Below are 20,186 nucleotides of genomic sequence, written 5' to 3' on the forward strand. Positions count from 1 at the left end.
GTATATACCATGTATCAGTAGCTCTTTTATTTTATTTTTTCCAATTTCTCTTTCATCTACATACACCTATTTGCCAAGGTGAGCCCCTTGTTCCTGTTCTGCCAGATTTTTCCCTTGTTCTGAACATTGCTAATTGCAACTATTTGCTTGTTATGCCTGAACTGAAAATAGTGGGAACATTTAGATTGTTTTTCTGTGGTACCAACACAGCTGCCCTCTTTTACCACTTTGTCTTAATCTGTGGCAGTGCTCAATGCAGAAGCTGGCTCAAGAGGTAAGAAATTAAATGACCTTTCCTAACCCATTCAAGAGAAAGAGATAGATGCATAATACGATGAGGCACTGCTGGTTTAGTTGTCTTATCCATCCCATGACTTGTTTCTTCTCATTCACAGAAGAGCCTGGTATGTTACTAGTAACGGTATTTATATTTTCTTTTTTTTTTCTCTTATCCTGTTTATGCTTTCAGTTTTCAATATATTAGTCTTCCTTCTTTTACAGTATCTAAAATCTGATATAAAGAATGTTTGTCCTTGCACATACTGACTCCTTGAAGGTTATTTAGTTAGTCAGTTATACTAGAATAATGCACTTTCTGTTGTTTCCACATTTGTTCAGGAAGAGTATCAGTGACCTTGTTCACCTAAGGTAATATCCATCCGCTACCATTGTCTCTGAGTAATAAAACTACGGTTAACTTTAATTTATTTTCCAACTGTTTCAATACATGGTTAAAGATGACACAACATCTCATTACAAGATGTAGTTCTCTTGCTCAACAAAAAGAGGCTGCTAATGGTCTCTGCACCACTGGAATTGTAATACAGTTCTAGAAAGGCAGTGATGTATTTTCTAATTCTAAACACAGTAAAAAAGATGTTCTTGAATTGTTTTCCTCAGAGGCCAAAAGAAAATCCCTTTTTCCTCTTTTGGTTTCTCCATATACCAAATATAAAAACAATGAAGTGGCCCGATCAAAGACAAAGTGCAAAAGATTTGTTGCTATGTACTCTAGGCTAGGTAAAAGAATGGAAAATTGTGAGTTGACTCTACTAAATACCTGAGACTTATAGAAGATGTTTCAGAGCTGACTACTTCACAAGTCAGCTGGAGAACTAACTCCTTATCTTATATTTTAGGCAGGTCATAATTGAAAGATATATAATTTATTACTAAAATACGTATTGTGTCCAGATTACTGAGTTCCAAATTATGCTTGATCTTTACTACTTGTAAATAGTAAAACACTAGTAACAATAACTCAGTGATTTAATGTTGAGTCTTTCAATAGAGGATAAAGCCCATCAGAAATATATATATATATTTATATTGCAAAAGTCTGAAATAAAAAGAGAGAAGGAAAAAAGGTTTGAAAACATGTTTGGAATAGTTATTGATATAGAACTATCTCTTTTTCTAACCTGATGTAGGTGTTCAAATCATGAAGGGTCTAGGGGGGAAGCTATTTTAGGAGCAGCTGAAGGCCCTTGGCTTGTTCAGCCCAGAGCAGAGCAGGCTGAGGGGAGGCCTCATGGCGGCCTGCAGCTCCCTCATGAGGGGAGCGGAGGGGCAGGTGCTGAGCTCTGCTCTCTGGGGACAGCGACAGGACCCGAGGGAACGGCATGGAGCTGGGACAGGGGAGGGTCAGGCTGGGTGTTAGGGAAAAGTTCTGCACCCAGAGGGTGGTCGGGCACTGGGACAGGCTCCCCAGGGAAATAAGTGCTTATGGTCCCAAGCCTGTCGGAGTGTTTGGATGACGCTCTCAGACACTTGGTCTGATTTTTGGGTGGTCCTGTGTGCAGCCAGAGTGGGACTTAATGATCCTTGTGGGTCGTTCCAGCTCAGGATATTCTGTGATTTTATGACTCAGTATTGGTGAGCCAAAAAAAAAAAAAAAGCTGGGAATGAGTTTAAAACATTAAAACAGTGACTGTGCAGCATGTAAACTGTGAAAAGATAGAGTAAGAAAAAGTCTAATGGATCAGAACTGGCCTAAATGGTTCAATTGACTTAATTCCTAAACTGACCAGACAGTGTCTGTATCAAAGTTTACTCTTGGATTTAATACTGCTGTTGAAGCAGTTACAAAACCATGTAGTTTGTTAGGAAGTATGAAATGTACCAGTACAAATCAAAAGCATGAAATCAATTTTCTAATTTTTATGAAGACAAGTCAAAAAGTTATTATTATGAAAGGTGATACAATTTAATAAGACCAAAAGGTCAGACATGCTGTCCTGGCTCACACATCACAAGCACAATCACAGCCCAACTCACTCAATGCTCACTAAGGAAAACGCTTGTGCATAAAGTTTAAGCATACAGTGAAGCAAAGAAGAGCTGAAGTTCCCTATCTAACCCATGAAGATGTGGGTGTCTTTCTGAAGGGTTATGGAGCTATCCTGTCCATCTATTTTAAGCATCAAAAATGTAGGCAGATATGACACTCTCTAAGTGAATCTAAGAAATCTTCCTCCTTATATCCCACTTCTTTTAGGAGTGCTGCTTCTTTAAAAGTAGGCACAAATTAAATGCTTAAGGAAAATGGAATGAATCCATTTCTTCCATATTCTTCCTCTCTGTGTTACAGTGACATGGACACACCTTTGCCCTGTCAAAACCCTGCTTTTTTTTTTCCTTTTTTTTTTTTTTTTTTTTAAAGGCAAGAAGACAACGACAGCTCCTGCTGGTCGCAGAAGTAATTTACCAGGAAGAGACCTATTTCTTGTATTCCGTCTTCCTTCAGGGATCACCATTTGTTTTAAATGGAGTAGAGGAACTTTGAATTTCCTTGATTGCCATGTGTTCTGCAATGCTTGCTGAGGTTTTACAGTTGAGAAGCTCAGTCTACAACATAATAAAACCCTAAGTGAGGTAGGACTACATATACGGGGAACTGTTGTGAAATATACACTTAAATCATACAGTCTCTTTTCAAAATTTTATCCATGTCTCCAGGAACAAACAAACAAACAAAAAACAGGAAGTGATATATGATTACCATGAACTGTAACAAAATCTAATATGTGTTTTCAAAGCTTAAAAAAGAGTTGGGCTACATAAATTTGGAAAATTGGACTGGGTAAATTTAAATCTCTGTTTCTAATTGATATCAGCTGCTAGAGCAAACTAGATTTGATCACTCAGTTTCAGATATCCTATCTCTGGAGTCAAGTATTTCTGAACTTTCCTTAGGTTTACATTTTGCTCTATCATTTGTTTAAAAATATGATTCTTTAGAATTAAAAACAACAAACAAACAAAAAAACTCCAAATGAAGTTTTTTTTCCTTCTGTAGAAATCTTTTTTTTTTTTTTTTTTTTTTCCCCACCAAGACTGTATACCATTCCTGCAGAAACTTTAAGATTCTTTAAAAGTATGTTCAAAATTAGGTGAAGGGTAAAATTATGAATTTCCCACTTGGAAGAAAGTGGCTTAAATTCTATCCAATTATTTGCCATGGCAACCAGCTAAACACAAAAAGGCTGGAATGGATGTAGAGTACTGCCTCTATAATCATCACTGTATGTCCTTCAAATCATGGATATGCAGCACCACTATCCCAATCTACTTCAGGGCCATAAGCCTACACAGTAATTATATGCTTTGGAACACTCCACTTAAGTGCATCAATAATATAGTGAGTGAACACGTTCTTTAATTCTGCACCTGTAAATGGAGAAGAAAAATAAAGAAATATTTCTATCAGAAGATGGGGAAAAAGGAAATTAGATGATTACATTATTTTTTAACCTACTTTCTGATATATCAAGTCCAGCAAATTGCTAATTTTAAATGATCTATAAATAATCAACAAGTAAAAATGTTGGCGGAGTATCTTTCAGAACTGTGATACGTGCTTACAAAGAAAGTAAAAATGAGGGGTTCCAGATTAAGGGCTTCATCCCATCGGTTCTTTATTTTGCATAGGGCTTGCTTTGTTACCATGACTTTGCAGGGGAGTAATTTCGAGTCACAGATGTATTTGGAATATGCAGAACAGTATATAATATAATGACATATGTAGGGTCCACCTTGACCTCCATACATGCAAGTCTATTGTGTTGAGGGTTATAGGGGAGGAACTGCCGTCCGAGTTTCAAATGTTTGAGGAGGTATGAGTTCCACCCTGGCTCTGTTATGGAGCTGTTATATTTCACCTGTGTGTGTGCCTGCTTGCCCTCCTGCTCTTCCTCTGCTCCATGTTTGGCTTCTGAACTCACCAGAGATGGTGCTGTCTCATGTTTCCAGTTTGTTCAGTGCTTTGCACAATGGACCTCCTTATGCCTGGATGTAGGTACTGGTACAAAACATGGTCAAGGTAAACTCGGGTTGACTTTGAAGTTTGTTGTTTCTGTTTCAGGTCTAAGAAAATCTTGTGTGTTCTTGTTGATTTTTCACAACCATATTAGTTAGCTCATAAAAAAGATAAAATTTCTCCCCATGAATCTTGCATTCTTAGACTACCAACAGCTATTGTGATAATAATTATTGTTAATAATAATCCCTGAGACCATTAATGCTACAACTAGTCCTACTAACAGTAAGATGAATACAAAAATGGATATGACACAATTTTAAGGATTTGACTCTTGTTAAATATGTGTGGTTGGAGTGAGTGTCAAGTGTTAGTTTTGGAGCTACATACTTTGTATGAGCAAATGCATGTTCATAATTGTAGTTTTTTTCTTAGACATGGAAAGAAAGAAGCCAACCCTATGGACAGCAGAACTGACAGGATTGAACAGCTCTCCAGCACACCAAGGCATTTTAAGGGAATTAAAATAATAATAAAAATAATAAAAATTGAAAAATCTCTCAGCTGTATAGGACATATTAATCCTACCCCAATGTCTCAACTAACACACCAGCTTCTAAAAATGCTTTTTACTCTGGTGAGTTACCATAACTAGAATGCAAAAAAAAAATAAATAGAATGAACTGCGAAAAGTTTTATCTATGCGTCTCTCCTATGTCTATGGCAAGGCATTAGAAAATGTCACAGCCTATGTATGCCTCCTGAATATAAGCAAGAGTATACCATAAGAAATCCATTAACGCTGGTGCTTATGTCTAAATCTCCCCTAAAGTAACAGTCTTTATTTGTATACTGTTCTACCAAAATGAGACATCTGAAAATTAAATAAAATTGTTTAATATTTGCTCAGGCTGTTTTCACATTTAACAATATTATAGAAGTAAAAAACAAAACAAAACAAAAAACTTTAAAGCTTTAAAGACAAATAATTTATGTAGTTTAGTCTGAAAAAAAAATTAAAAAGTGGATCTTACTTGATTACTACTCACAAATTTTTTATAATAAAAAATTGTGAAGGAACAGTGTTCCAATTAGATATACATTTTACCTAGTAGAAACTTTGCTTTCAGTGCTTCAACACAATGCATTTTGTGTGTGAGGAAAACCGTCATTTTTATGAGGCAATTTGAACTGCCTGTAAAACTGTTGGGGGCAAAAACGGTTAGATTTTTAACAACTCTGAGTCAAGAAGAATATTTGTTTCTTTCACTGACAGTTGTCATTGTTCCATGTAAAAATGGAACCTGATTTACTCAAGTAAATACAAAATCAACCATCAAACGCATATAATTTTACTCTACCTGTATTAAAACTGACCTCCGTGATTTTTTTTCTGTCCAAGTACACACGAATCAGTCGGTGTAGAATCCCTGCAAGCATAACTATAGTGATCATATAGAAATGATATCTCATATACATTCTCAATTTTATTCTGAAGAATCTTAAGATATTTTACAAGCCACACTTTAAAAAAAAATAAAAATCATTGAAAAACAGGAAAGAAAGTTACACTTTCTTAAGTGAGACATCAAAGATGATGCTGTGCTTCATGTGTTCTCCAAAATCATAGTCACAAAGTAACCTCCATGTCTTACAGGAAGAGGTCATGCAGAGGAAGAGGACTTTACTTCTTCCAGTTTATTCAAGTGCCATATGACCCCTGTTTATAAGCCTTATAATTTCCTTGTGAGATGACTTGGTGTTCTTTCTCTCCTTTTCATATACTCGCTTATTTACTATATCCCCACACCCTTGCTTTAGCCCTGGGCGGGTGACTCCTCCAAAGAAATCATCTGGGCATGCTGTCCACCTCCCACCAGCAACTACAGCCATCGCATTGTCAGCACCAGGTTTTCTATAGAGCCATGCACCTAAGCAGCAAGTGTCTCCTGGACCAGGCAGTAGGTGATATTGGGAGAGACACCCAGCTCTTGGGGCTACAGTGATTCCAGGCAGGAGTTCATCCAGCTCGCAACTCAGACCCAGCCATGGAGCAGGGATGACAACAATTGTGTCATGCTGGTCAGGCAGGCTGTGAATGAGAGATCACATCAGTAGATTTTAATTTGTTGCCTGATAGCAAATGCACTTGAAAATCCAAATTACTGGTTTTGCTACAAATATGCTCAATGTGTTTTTATGTTTTATTCTCTGTTGTTATATGCAGAGTTCTACAGCAAGATCCTCATAAGTACTATCTTCCTGTTAATTATCACTACCATAAAGAACACAGTAGACATAAAGTACTGCAAAAGTTTAAGGACAACCATACTTAGTTAAATTTCTTCAGTAATAATGTTGAGGTGTATGAAGCATATAGGCATACCTAAAACTTGCTCGTATGAGAAGAACCTACTTTACTTCACTTTTGTTGTTGTTGCTATGGTAAAATAATGAATGTTTATGAATGATTGCTTTTGGTGAATGTTTATTACTTAGTTACAGTGGAAAATATAGGGGAAGAAGTAGAAAGAATTACCAAAAAAGATTTGAAGAGAGTTGTTGCCCTATGACTTGCATATTTTTTTCTATGACCAAGATAACTCTCTGTATCATCAAGCAGGCTCTGCATCTGTAATTGACATTAATAAGTGACATTAGTCAAACTATGTTGCTTTTATGAATTTATACACAGACACATGAAACAAAATTTCTACCAAGCACTTAGAAATGTGGGCCACTTTACGTTAATGTAACATCCATGCAGACATGCCAACCTTGGATATTTATATATATAAAAAAATGATGTTAAAAATGAAGTGTAACTGTCAATTATTAAAATGCCATAGCAGGATAATCTCAAACTTCCTTCCCCTTTTCCATTACCAAAACCTAAATCTCAGAAATTTACAGTAAGAAGTATTAATAGTGACATTTCTTTCAGTGAGGAGAAACATTTCTTATTTCTTATTATCAAAACCTGTAGCTTTAGCTCATTTTGAAAGAAAAATGAAAGTAACAGAGAAGAGCAAAAGTGGAATAAATAAAGGATCCTGCAATGAGGTTTGACAATACCAAGCGTTCACCTTGCGTGGATTTGCAGAGATCAGCTGTAAGCCACCACAACTGCAAAGTTTGCTGTAGGAGTACTGGTAGGCTCAGGGCTATGGCAATACAGATGATGCTCCTATAATAACAAATTAAAGGTACACACAGCAGGGAAGTAGAGGTAATATTTGAGATCCACGGTCCAAATGATTCTAAATTTCAAGCTCTTTGCACTCTAGGGCAGTAATTGTTAATATTAAAGTAAAGTAACTATTAATACTTGCCAGATCACTTAATTTGTATACCTCTGTAATCTTAATTACAATCTCAGGAAGAATATCACCTTTTGTACAGGCAGAATGTTCTTTGAATAAAGAATAAAAGAAATCAGATCTATAGGAATTATCTCTTGGTGTCATCTAGTGGTTACATTCCCATACTGCAAAAAGAAAATTTTTTGTGGACTTATTATTTAAATATATATATACACACACACAGGCACACACACACACATATAAAGTATGTTTGTTTCTGACTGAGTGGAGTAAAGGGAGCTGCCATTTTTAGCAGACAAGGCAAGGTTAGCCTTTCTCTGCTCTTCATCCTGGCCTTTTTGCTGTGTCTTCTTATGAGGTCAAGACACATTGATAGAGAGCTCAGTTAACACACACTGGTGTGAAGGTGCTGTCTGCTGCCCCATTTAGGCTGCATGACTGAGCGACTGGGTGTTGTGAAAGGACATCCTCTGCCAACAGACAAGGTATTTCCTTATGGCTGACTGAGTCATGCTCAGGGGATGCTGACAGATTGAAATGACATGCTATCAATCTGATTGACCATGGCACTGGAGAAAGACTCAGAACAAAAAACAAGCATACCCTGACCCTCTTGCCAGCTCTCTCCTCTTCTCCGTGTACTGTCCTGAGAAGGTGACAATCTTGGCTAACACCAGAACAGGTGGCACTGCAAGACACGCTTGGATATACAGGTACTGAACTGTCATTTGAAAAAAAATAAAAAATAAAAAGACAATAATTTTTAATATAACTGTATTATTATATATGTATATATATTATATGCAATTGGAAAAGGCAATAAACCTCTGCTTAGAATGGTAATGGATTAAAACCCACAAATTTTGTCAGAGACACCAGTCAGGCATACACACGATGTCCAGACTTAGAAGTCCTTTATCAGGAAGAATAACCATTGTAAGACCCCACTTGGAGTACTGCATCCAGGTCTGGGACCCCCAGAAGAGGGACATAGACTTGTTGAAGCAGATCCAGAGAAGAGCCTTGAGGATGATCAGGGGGCTGAAGCACCTCTCCTATGAAGACAGGCTGAGAGAGATGGGGTTGTTCAGCCTGAAGAAAAGAAGTCTTCGGGGAGACCTTACTGCAGCCTTTCAGTACTTAAAGGGGGATTGTAAAAAAATGGAGATCAACTTTTTTCTCAGTCAGATAGGACTGAGTAAATAATAGGACAAGAGGGAATGGTTTAAAAATAAAAGGGAGGAGATTTATATTAGAGGTTAGGAGGAAATTCTTCAGTCAGAGGGTGGTTAGACACTGGAGCAGGTTGCCCAGAGAAACTGTGGATGCTCCATCCCTGGAGGTGTTCAAGACCAGGCTGGATGAGGCTCTGGGCAACCTGATCTAGTGGGAGGCATCCCTGCCCATGGCAGTGAGGGCTGGAACTGGATGATCTTTAAGGTCCCTTCCAACCTAAGTCATTCTATATTTCTATGATTATGCCAGTGAATTTTCTATATGTGTTAAAACAAGTTGTGTTGCCACATGAAAGGGAGATGTATAGCCCTAAAAAGCTGTGATTCCAAAGAGAAAAGGCTGAAGGAGGTTTCATCACTGAGTCAGTAAACTCTGTATTTCCTTTCTAAGCCAAGATTTCCAAAGTTCATACTGATATCATAATAAATGTTCAGATATTCAGAAAAGTTTTGTCTGCAGTGTTATCCACTGATTTTGGTAGGGCTTACTGAGTGTTCAGCCTCTACAACAGTATTTTTAATAGTGATGATATCTACTTTTTATTGCTTCCTAACAACTTCATTAGTGCTTTACTCAGCTGTTTATGAATCTATATATGGGCTCTGTCACCCATACTTCGAAGTATTGATCCAAGTTGAGTATAATATTCAACAACACAAGAGTGCCTAAAAGTGCTCCAAAAAACCATCAACAAAATAAACAAATTTTGAAAGTAATTTTCAAAAGCGAGTCTGACGATGAAAATCAGAAATATGAAAATAAAAGTTTGTTCTCAATTATGTAAAATGTATTTCCAGTATCAACAGAATCCATTCTTTGAGAAGTTACACACAAAATCATATTCCTGGTCTCTGACTCTTAGCGAAGGTAAAAGGAGCAAGTACCAAAGGATTTCCAGCACTGGAGATTTTTGTTGTGAGGAACATGAAAAATTCAGCACCAGTAAGGACTTGATTCTGTCTACCTCTGAAAGAGCCCATAGCCAGGACTAGGAATGAATGAAAAAGAGAGAAATAGCCAGCAATGTTTAGCTCCAGCAGACAAATAGACTAGGGCACCACTAACGACTAGCACAAGCCAAAGCAGTGTAGAAAAACATCCAAGTGATGGAGATCCATTTAGTCTCCTCCAAAGGCCGCTCCAGGTCTGTTCATCGAATTTTGGAGAGTATTAGACTACATGGACCTGCATTCTGAATTGGTATAGCCATACTTGTGTTTTTATCTTTAAAATTAGCATTTCACAGGCTCATAAGAAGCCCTGTTACAGACTGGAGCTCAGTTGCATTGCACATGACACATACATCCAGCCTTCAGAGACTTTTCAAAAATTCAGCCCCAAATGCTTTTACATTTTAAACCTGATTAGAAATAACTCATTCAGATGGATGTTATGCAAGGGCACTAAAATATTTACTGCTTTGTATAAAAATAACTGCTCCAAATACAGAATTTTGATGGTAGGTAGAGAGGGAATCTATCCAAATAAGCCACTAAAGAAACTATTAAAAGAATAAGACAAACTATACAATTATGTATGCTCTATCAGGCTGAGGGAAATGCATCAGTAAGAATATTTTTAATCTTGTTAAGATTCCTTATAAATCATCACTAAGATCTTGACTACAACAAGGCATTTACACAAGGGCTTGTTTTTATGCTTGAGTAAACCATGAGAGCCAATGTGTTTTTAGATGTGCTTAAAGAGAAGCGTATGCTTTTTTTTTTTTTTTTTCCTTCCCCTTTTCTGGATTGTAACACCACTAGGTAAATCTGTTCTTGAACAATATAAAAAGATAGCTCTCAAATATTATCAGAATGGGCTCAGTTATGAGTCTTATTTCTCACATTTTATTACCATATATTTATGATATCACTGGAGTTATATTTGCTATTTACATCAAATTAAAATGGCTAAAGAAGTTTCCTAAACATGTGGCGAGGCTATGACCAGCATGCAGGGAGCACTGAACATGGGGACACTGATCTAGACTCTCATTATGCTTTTTGTACAACTCAGATGTATTTTAACTTCTATATCATAGAATGGCTTTGGCTAGAAGGGACCTTAAAGACCATCTAGTTACAACCCCCTGCCATGGGTAGGGACACCTTCCTCTAGATCAGGTTGCTCAGGGCCTTATCCAGCCTGGTCTTGAACACCTCCAGGGATCAGGCTTCCACAACTGCTCTGGGCAACCTGTTCCAGCACCTCACCACCCTCTGACTGAAGAGTTTCCTCCTAACATCTAATCTAAATCTCCCCTCTTTTAGTTTAAAACATTTCTTCCTTGTCCTATCATTATCTACCTGAGTATATGTATTGTAACTCTATATAGTACAATTAAGCTTACTTTAGATTTAAAAATATTTAATAGAACATTTATAATAGATGTAAATAGATTTACAATAGAACACATATCTCTAACCCTACTGTTCTAAGCTGCAGAGTAAGTCTGTTGTTATTGCTATATTTATTAATATTTATTTTTGTTATGTAACTTCACTATTACATCCTGGCATCTTAGTGGAATTTGACTGTGAAAGCAATCCTTAAGATACAACTGTGAAGTCCAATTTGCAGTGTTAATTTTGTAAAAGACGTCCAAAGAAATAAGGCAACATCAGCAGGATTAAGATCTTGATTTGGCTTACCTTTTTTGACTACACTTTCACCATCACAACACAATCAATGACTAACAGTTTCATTTAGTTTAAATGAAGTTAGAGTTGTTTATTCAGAATGGATAGTCTAAAAGTAAGAGAAACAATCCAGTTTACATGTGTCTAGACCTGAGTCAGAACGATACCAACACTCAGGGAAGTCTGAGTTAACAGGAATTGAGAAGAGAACACAGGATGTTAAAAAGGGAAAGTGGGGAAAAAGGAAGTCATTTAAAAAGAAAAAAAAATCTTCAAGAAAAATTCTTTTACACTGAGGACATTTTTCATCAAAAATGACAGTTGCACAGTCACATTAAATACATACACAAATAGGTTATTACTATTCATTGCCAGTAAAGTTTTCTCTGTAAGAAAAAAAAATATTATACAAGAACAGAAGACGCAATCTGCTATGAATATTTTACCTTTCTTTAATTCAAGCCTGCTTTCATAACTAAAACGTACAAAACTTAAAGTCAATAATTTTGCTGTTTAGAGATTTACAAAAGTAATTAAACTTTTGTAAACAAACGTTTGTGAACAACAGTTTGTGAACTGTAAACAGTTCCAAGATATAGCAGAATATTTTCTGATTTGCACATACAAATATTTTTTTTTTCTGTGTGCCCGCAAACTGATTTTATCTCCTAGATTGCCATGAGAAGACATAATTTGGTCACCAACTTACATTCATATGATGCAAAATGCTATGTTTTATGTTGACAGACTTGAAGTTACGGTCTGAACCAAATTTCTGTAAAGAAACGTTACTCAGAAAAATCTGAGAATATAACTGCATTTTCTTTAAGAAACAATGCATTTCTCCTAAGTGAAGCTTGGAGCTTAGTACATATTTTAGAAAATGAGCCAAAAATGCTTTGTTTTTATTAATATCAAGACTTGCAAAGTGGATAAAATGCAACAACTACCTCTGCCATTATTTTTATTTGATCATGCTGAATTCCTCCTAAGACCCAGCAATGCCAACAACAAGTACAGTAAAATTTCTTGTACTGTCTGAGTTGAAGAATTCTATTTTTTTTCACGCACTTTCATTGCTGCTCCACTATTTTCTTCTTCTTTTTAATGTACCAGTTCCAGCAGGGCTGTTTTACTGCACTTCCCAAATAGAAAATTAGGTTAGAGGAACTCTACTTCTTCCCCAAGGTAAATTACATTAAGTGCTGACCTGGAGACAATTTGATATAATAAGAATACTTTTGTAACTTTTTCCCCATGTAGCCATAACCTGATTTTTCTCTAAACACAGAGAAATCAAGGTTATAACTCAGAAACTGAAGTAGTAACCCTTTTAACAGATTTTTTTTTTCCAAATGCAATATTACTATGTAGAGCTAGCAAAAAGCTGTATATTGCTTACATTGTCTCTTGAAGTTTGGCACCTCCTTCTGTGAATAATCTCATTGGGAAAAATAAAAAGGAGAAATATTTTTATTTCCTACTTTAGAAATGAAACTAAATACTATAGGAAATCTCATCATAAATATGGTGGGGAAAAAGGACTTTAAGGTTTGAATCAGAGCAACTAAGACAGGTGCTGGGTTAGGAGCTATATATGATGCTTTGAAGAGATCAACTACTTCCCTGCCATTATACTAGAAACAGAGTGCTGAAAGTCTTAAAATGTTTAATATGCTCAAAAAAACCTTTATGGAATAAGTGGTGCAAAGTTATGAAGACCAAAATTCAGGACATGATTTATCTGTGGTTATACAAGAAATTCTTCAGAAGTAGTATTGCTTGTTTCCCTTTATTTTTTAATTCAAGTTTTGTAATTCATAACTAATGCCAGAATAAATTTTAGGTTAAAAAAATAAAGGATTAACCTATTTGATATCTTCTCACTGGCTAACAATATTGGCTGTATTATCATTATTGCATGATCACTTATTAGCTTTGTGTCTGTGAAGAAAAGAATTTAAAAATTCTATCTTTATAAATGATTTAGTATGGCTCTTGTTTTCCATGCTGAAGACAATCCTTTCCGGTCTATGAACACAGCACTTAATAGGTGTTTTCTGTTGTTTTGTTTTGTTTTTATTTATTATTTTTATTTATTTTTTCCTCTTGTTCTTATGTCTCTGTTTTTGTAATTCTTGCTTTTGGCATGCTTCCTAATGTATATGTACTTGAAGAAAGAGACACACTTTTTATTATGACATGAAGGCTTTTTCAACAAATCAGCTGATTCCATTCAGATTGCACTTGAGACAGACTCAAAACTGCAAGGGATGGGCCTGCAACTGCTTCTCCAACTATATTCAGACCTGAATGTCTCTACTTGTTTTGCAGGTCCTTATCTTCCAACATTTAAAAAGTCTTTTCTGAAGACGGTATAAAGATCATTAATTGAAAACACTTTTTTTTTTTTTAAGGTTTTGCAGTAAATAAATAAAAGTTAGATGCTAATAGTTTTCCAGAAAAGTTGATTATAATCACTACCAGTAGTTCCAAATTCAGCTGTAAATAAATCTATTAGTCATTTTTTTCCGAATCTCTCTCTCTCTCTCTCTCTTTTTTTTTTTCCTTCTTCAGCTGCCTTATTATATAACATTTCTGAAGGCATGTAAAATGGAAAATTGTGGATATGATTTAATATTCAATTTGAAAGAAAGAGATTAAGAGTGCATCCTTAGCATCTCCACCTGTTTTGTCCCCAGCTCTTGTTTGTTTTAGTAATGTCTGCCTAATCAGTCTTGGAGAAAAAGGCTTGTTATACAAAAATCAATTAACCCCCAAAATACAGGTGTCTCCTTGGATGTATACGCAATGAAGCATTCTCTGCAGGTGAGCATTGTACTCTTCGTTAATTAATTTAATCTGATGATGCTTTTGCCTCTTCAGAGAATTATCTTAAAAAATTCTGGGACAATTTTCTTAGTGGAATAATTTCAGATTACACCAGTTTCAACTCATTGTTTCATTGACTGTGCTGCATTTGTATCTAGGAAAATTAAACAATGAAATATTAGTAAATACTGGATTTACATAATTTATTACATATACAGTATATTAATATATTAATATATTTATTATAATATAGATATATTTACTATATATACAGTAAATTTGGGCATATGGAGGTCACAAAACTGAGTTGTACTCTTCTCATACTAAGGATAAATCAAATGAAGTAAAAAATCTGGCCCATTAATCTGATAAACTAAAATAAATGTATATCATATCAGAGTATATTTCTGACCTTTCACTAAACAGCATTAATCCTCATTTATCATGAGCAATATATAACATCTTTTGAAAAAGAGCGTATCTATCTATTTATGTATCTCATACATACATTATATATATATACAGATAAAGAGAGATGAAGAGGTAGATGTATGAATATTATTATATTATTTTAAAACTGAGAAAATATGTGAGAGAAGAATGTATAGCCAGTCTTTGCAGTAAACAGAAGTGAGAAATCCAATAATACATTTTGGATTTCTTTCCTCTTTACACAATATAGAGTAATACTCTATTGAGAGTTTATACTGTAATTTAATACTCTATAGAGAGTTTACGTAATATAGAGTTTCTTCCTGTCCTAACTAATTCTGATTTTTTTTCACAAAATAAACAAACAAACAAAACTCATTTGGAAATTCCTAAAAATGTTCTTAATCTGCACTTACAAAGTCAGAAAGAATCAAACCCACAAAATCAAGGCCAGAATATAGTTAATTTAAGAATTCCTAATGTAAAGAGTTTTAAAATTATTCCACAGACCATGTATTCATTGAATTTTTTTAAGGTCATTTTACATTGAATTTCTTAACTTTTTCAAAAGATAAGGATTGTCATCCACATTGACTTATTCATGCAAGATATGACAAGAAACTCTTTTGAGCCTAGAGAAGACAGAAACTATTGATCCTTTAGCTATAGTATCTGATGAAAACAAAAATGTTGATGAGCATATTTAGCATATACACTTACTGGTTATATTATAATGGAGAAAATAGAAAATTCTTCAGCAGAGCCATGGCTAAAGATCTCTAGTATGTCCTTTTCCTGACAAATATTATTAGTGATAAGTTAAAAGTTTGCCTGCTGTCACTGGTACACTAGCTGACCTCTTAATTTCTTGAGTTCAAGTCCAATTAACCTTTGGGAAGAAGCACAACTGCTCTAACCAGACAAGTCAATAGAATCCAATAGTAATCATTTCATTTTCTGGTTTGTCAAAGGGCAGTGGTCCCACCTCAACCATTTCACACAAAGGTGGTAATTTATCAATGTTTGGAATGATCTGTACTGGCCCATACCCAGCCCTCTCTCAAGTGTACTAATCAATTAAACAGGCAATATCTCAGTCATGCCACCCCGTGTGGTTCCACTGAAGAAGGCGCCAGTTGAAAGATTATTCTCCTCTCGAGATATTTGCTGATTTAGTTTCTGGAATGAAAATATTGATATACACTACAAACTTTTTTGTCAAAATAGGCTTGGATTAGATCTATGAAACTATGAAGGGAAAAACTGTCCGGTGTGAAAAAATACTTCTCAGCATTGTCTCTCTTCCACCATCTTGTCTTGCATGTGTAACTGCTGTTGAGTTTATTGAGATGTAACTATAGGATTGTGGAGAGGCAGAAAAGCATCTCAGGAGACCAGGAGGAAAACAAGATTAACTAAAGGTGACATCAGGATTAAGAAATAGAAAGGGGCAAAGAAAGGCCTGGCAAAAAAACTATTATTTCAGTGGTACTTCCTGTCTTTCAACTCTGACCTAGAGAGCAGCCCCAACCCATGAATGAAAACATCATCACCAGGGAAAGGCTCAGTATGTAGTATGTAGTGTGTAGTGGAAAGAGGTAGTGACACTTATACATGTGGCAAAGCTGTGCTGATACTTCCCTAGCTATCTAGGTATGGGTACCAAAGTCAACAGCCATCTAATTATGGGTGTGAGGGTATTCTGCGGAAACGGGTGAAGACAGCCTGTAGTGTACAGTAGGGGCCGATCAATAAAAGGAAAGAGATGAGAGAATCTGCTAATAAGGTCAGGTTCCTGCTCCCCAGTACATCTCTAAGGTGACAATCAGGTTTTGCTGCTGTCATGTGAAATAAACATGAAATGTGAATTGTCCTGAGATATAAGAAAGCTGAAATTAAATTCTTCTTTCCAGAACAAGCAACAATGAGAAGAACTCTGGATGAAGATAAGGAGGAACAAGTTAGGTTCTGAAATATGGGGCCTTGGACTTAATGTCACAGATAAGAAAAGTCCCACACGGATTCAGCACTGAACAAGATTAAGACTTAGCTGTGGGAATACCTCATTGTGGAAGAAGCATCCAAATGATGGGAACGAGAAATGTGCTGAATTTGTTGTTTGCTTTTTCCATGTTTATTGTAGTGACACATCAGTCCACCTTCTTAGACCAGAGCCCAGCAAAGAAATAAAAAAATCTGGAGCTTATAGGGACGGAGTTTTTACAGTAAGTGAACTACAAATGAACTTCCTAACCAAGTGATTACTTTAATAAGAAATTTTATTTCTAATTACTTACTTTCTGCATGTCTAATTTAAAGAGGATGTTTTTAATTCTTCGCGTATCCAAGTAATTTTTCATTGACTCATGACTACATTAATATATAGCAATATTTGACAGACAGACTCTAAATTCTTCATTCACTAAAAGCAAGAGCAATATTTCTATTGCCAAAGCTGCTTGAAATCGTAAGAAATCTATAAAATACAACTGGAGCCATTTTTAATTTACCTCTTTTCTTGACTGTTCTTGTACAGAATATACAGAGAAGATAGTAAAAGAACAAAAAATCCCTTTAAATTAGTTTTGCAGTTTCCTACTGTCCTATATTAAAGGCAGCCTAATAGAATTTATAGTAGTAGAACCCTTTTAGGCAGCACTCTTTGTATTTTTTATTAAGTCCATACTTGCAGAATCTACTTAATGTCAATTTTGTACAATGGTTACACTGCACAGAGTATTTTATTTTAAACCTGCAGGACACAATGATAAATTGATAATTGACCCCAAGGCCATAGAAAATAAAGAAGCCCTGTTTTTCATTAGTACAGTATTACACAGTTGTTAGGGGAAGGGAGAGCAATGCTAATTGAGTACTGAGGAGTTGCACAATTAAGAAATCGTCCACGGTTTTAATTTCACATGTTTAAGGCTGCAAAATTCCTAACTGTGAACAGTAAAATAAAATAAGATTAATGTGAGATACAATTATATAAAGCTTAACTATCCAGAAGCAATTTCCAGCCCTTTGTATTTGACTGTTCAATGGGGGAATAGTCAACAAATACTGTATTTTTCTTTTGTCTCTGCTCCCTTAAATCCATAGTATTTCCCAAGGCTTCAGTTATCATACAGTCCAGAGGACAAATACTGTGTTGGCTGTTAAAATGAGGGTGCTTGTTTTCTAAAGGAACCCCAGAGACTCCCATTGTTAATGAGTTGATTTTGTATCAGGCTTTCTTACATTAAGACCAGGGCTTATTCATATTCTAATCAGTACCAGGCTAATTCTCTGATGGAACAACATGGAACATGACACAGTGTGTCACGACCTGTTTTTGTTTAGTGTTAATTAGTTGACTATGATGTTTGTAAGGAGTTTTCCAAGCATTCAAAGTTTTAGCACCTTCCCACATACAAAATTAGCTGAGTCTGATTGCCCCATTAAGGACCTCATACTTCAGCCCCTGATTACTTTTCCCTCTCTCCAGCACTTTTGAATTCCTTTAGCTCATGATCACAAGTCTTCTTTGGTTCTTTATCATCTGATTTTTTCTCAAGCTCTGAGATAGACTGTGTTCATTAGTGAATTACACTTATTTTATGCAAAAGTGGTATTGCAGGTGGTATTGTGATTGTAGCAGCACAAGATTATATCCAACGTTGCAGCACAAGGTTGCAAACAGTGTTGCATTACATTCAAAATGATCAGAGAAGAAAGGGACATGCCCTGACTACTTGGGAGAGCTCCTGCTTTACACCGAAATATTTAATAATATAAAAAAATAGCAGTTTATAAATACAATTTATCTAAAATTTGGAAGTCAGGCAGTAGTATGTTCAGGTCAGCCAAGCATTGATAACATCCTCCCAGAGGAGTGAAAAGGTTGTATGGAGTTAATTCCCTAGGTTCTGGAAAGCCAGTTATTCTAACCTGTTTTGTCACGTGGGGTAAAGCAGAAAATTGGGATTTATGCAAAGTACCATAAGGGTTTTCCCATGTGACCTATCCCAATCAACTAGTATTAAGTATAAAATGCACTAGGAGAAAATTATCAAAGCTGAAACATATAAATAAATAAATAAATAAAAGTGAAAAAAAAAAGTGATTCAGAAATACAATTCAATCATAACACACAAGCGATTTTTTTCAAGTTAGATAATTCATACAAGGATATAAATCACAGTCGTTATTACTCTGAACATGGAAAACACATAGCTTTCACTGAATCATTGATCTGATTTATCAGTGACCTGGAGGAGGCATTAGAGTACTCTCAAGTTTGCAGATACCTCCATTTTGGACATCGCATTCAAAACACCCGAGGGCAGCTCTGCAGGTTAGAGGGAGCAGCCTGGTGGGATGAATAGGCTAATAGGAACCTCATGAATGAGGACAAATGCCAGTTCCTGTATTTGGGAAGGAAGAGCTCCTGGCAGTAATAGAAGCTGGGGCAGGCATTGGAGCAGCTCTGCTGAAGAGGCCCTTGGGGGTCCTGGTGGCCAGTGAGTGGGCTGAGCCTGAGCCAGCAGTGAGCCCTGGAAGACTAATGGCAGCCTGGAATGTTTTAAAAAGAGCAGTCAGTAGATAGGAAAGTGATTGTCCCTTTTCACTTGGTACTCATTAGACTGCATCTGAAATACTGCACACAGCTGGGGGTCCACCAGTAAAAAAAGGATGCTGTTAAACAAGATGGAATTCAGAGAAGTTCCAAATTGTCTGTTTTGAGTGAAACGCAACTCCATAGGTTAATCTAGAACAATGCCTATCTGGAAGACAATAAATTTTACCATTTAGTAAATGTCTCTATATTTTTAGTGGTACTGTCACACAATACTGCAGTTTTGCTATTTAATTCTCTTACAATTCCATGGTTCATGAGTCCTTGCCATCTCTTTTGCTTCTGAGCATAGCTTCCAGGTCTAATCTGTGATACATTTAAAATAAGATTTCAGGTATGAAGAATGTCTTTTCTTTCAGCACCTTAGTAAAAATAACTCCTTTGGGATGATAAAGAGCAATTGTGTAACTGTGAAAGAACTAACAGCTAGATGTAAAACATTTTGGAAATGGTGCACAGACCCTCTGGTTAGCTCCAAAGGTGGTCACAGAGTTTAGGGCAGAAGGAGTGAGCATCCTGTCCACCTGGTCTGTGAAATTCCTTCACTGAGGAAACCCAGGGAGAGGGGCCAGGATGAAAGAGCCAGCCAGCACCCTCCCTCTGTCACCTGTCCACCAAATGCATGGTCTAGGCCATGGGCAAGCTAAAGAAAGATGGGCAAGCTGGCTAGAGGGGACAGGGAGATGGAAAATCCATAGCTATCAGGAAGGCAGAATCCCACTAACAGATAAACTAGCAAGAATCAGTCTATCCACCTGACTTGCACCAAAACCACAAAACTGATATTTTCATCTAGTTGAGGTTTTTTGTTTGTTTTGTTTTTGAAGAAATTATTCCTAATA

At 36.0% G+C, this 20,186-nt stretch overlaps 1 long non-coding RNA gene across 1 annotated transcript; it reads left to right on the forward strand.

Annotated features, from left to right (window-relative positions):
• Positions 1 to 276: 276 nt before the first annotated feature.
• On the forward strand, positions 277 to 6,241 carry LOC308185525. The gene is made up of 3 exons (XR_013943435.1): positions 277 to 404; positions 2,663 to 2,874; positions 4,694 to 6,241. It is a non-coding gene; the product is annotated as an uncharacterized lncRNA (long non-coding RNA).
• Positions 6,242 to 20,186: the final 13,945 nt, after the last annotated feature.

Source organism: Anser brachyrhynchus, assembly GCF_964034855.1.
Source record: "Anser brachyrhynchus genome assembly, chromosome: Z".
In the NCBI taxonomy this organism is placed as follows: Eukaryota; Metazoa; Chordata; class Aves; order Anseriformes; family Anatidae; genus Anser; species Anser brachyrhynchus.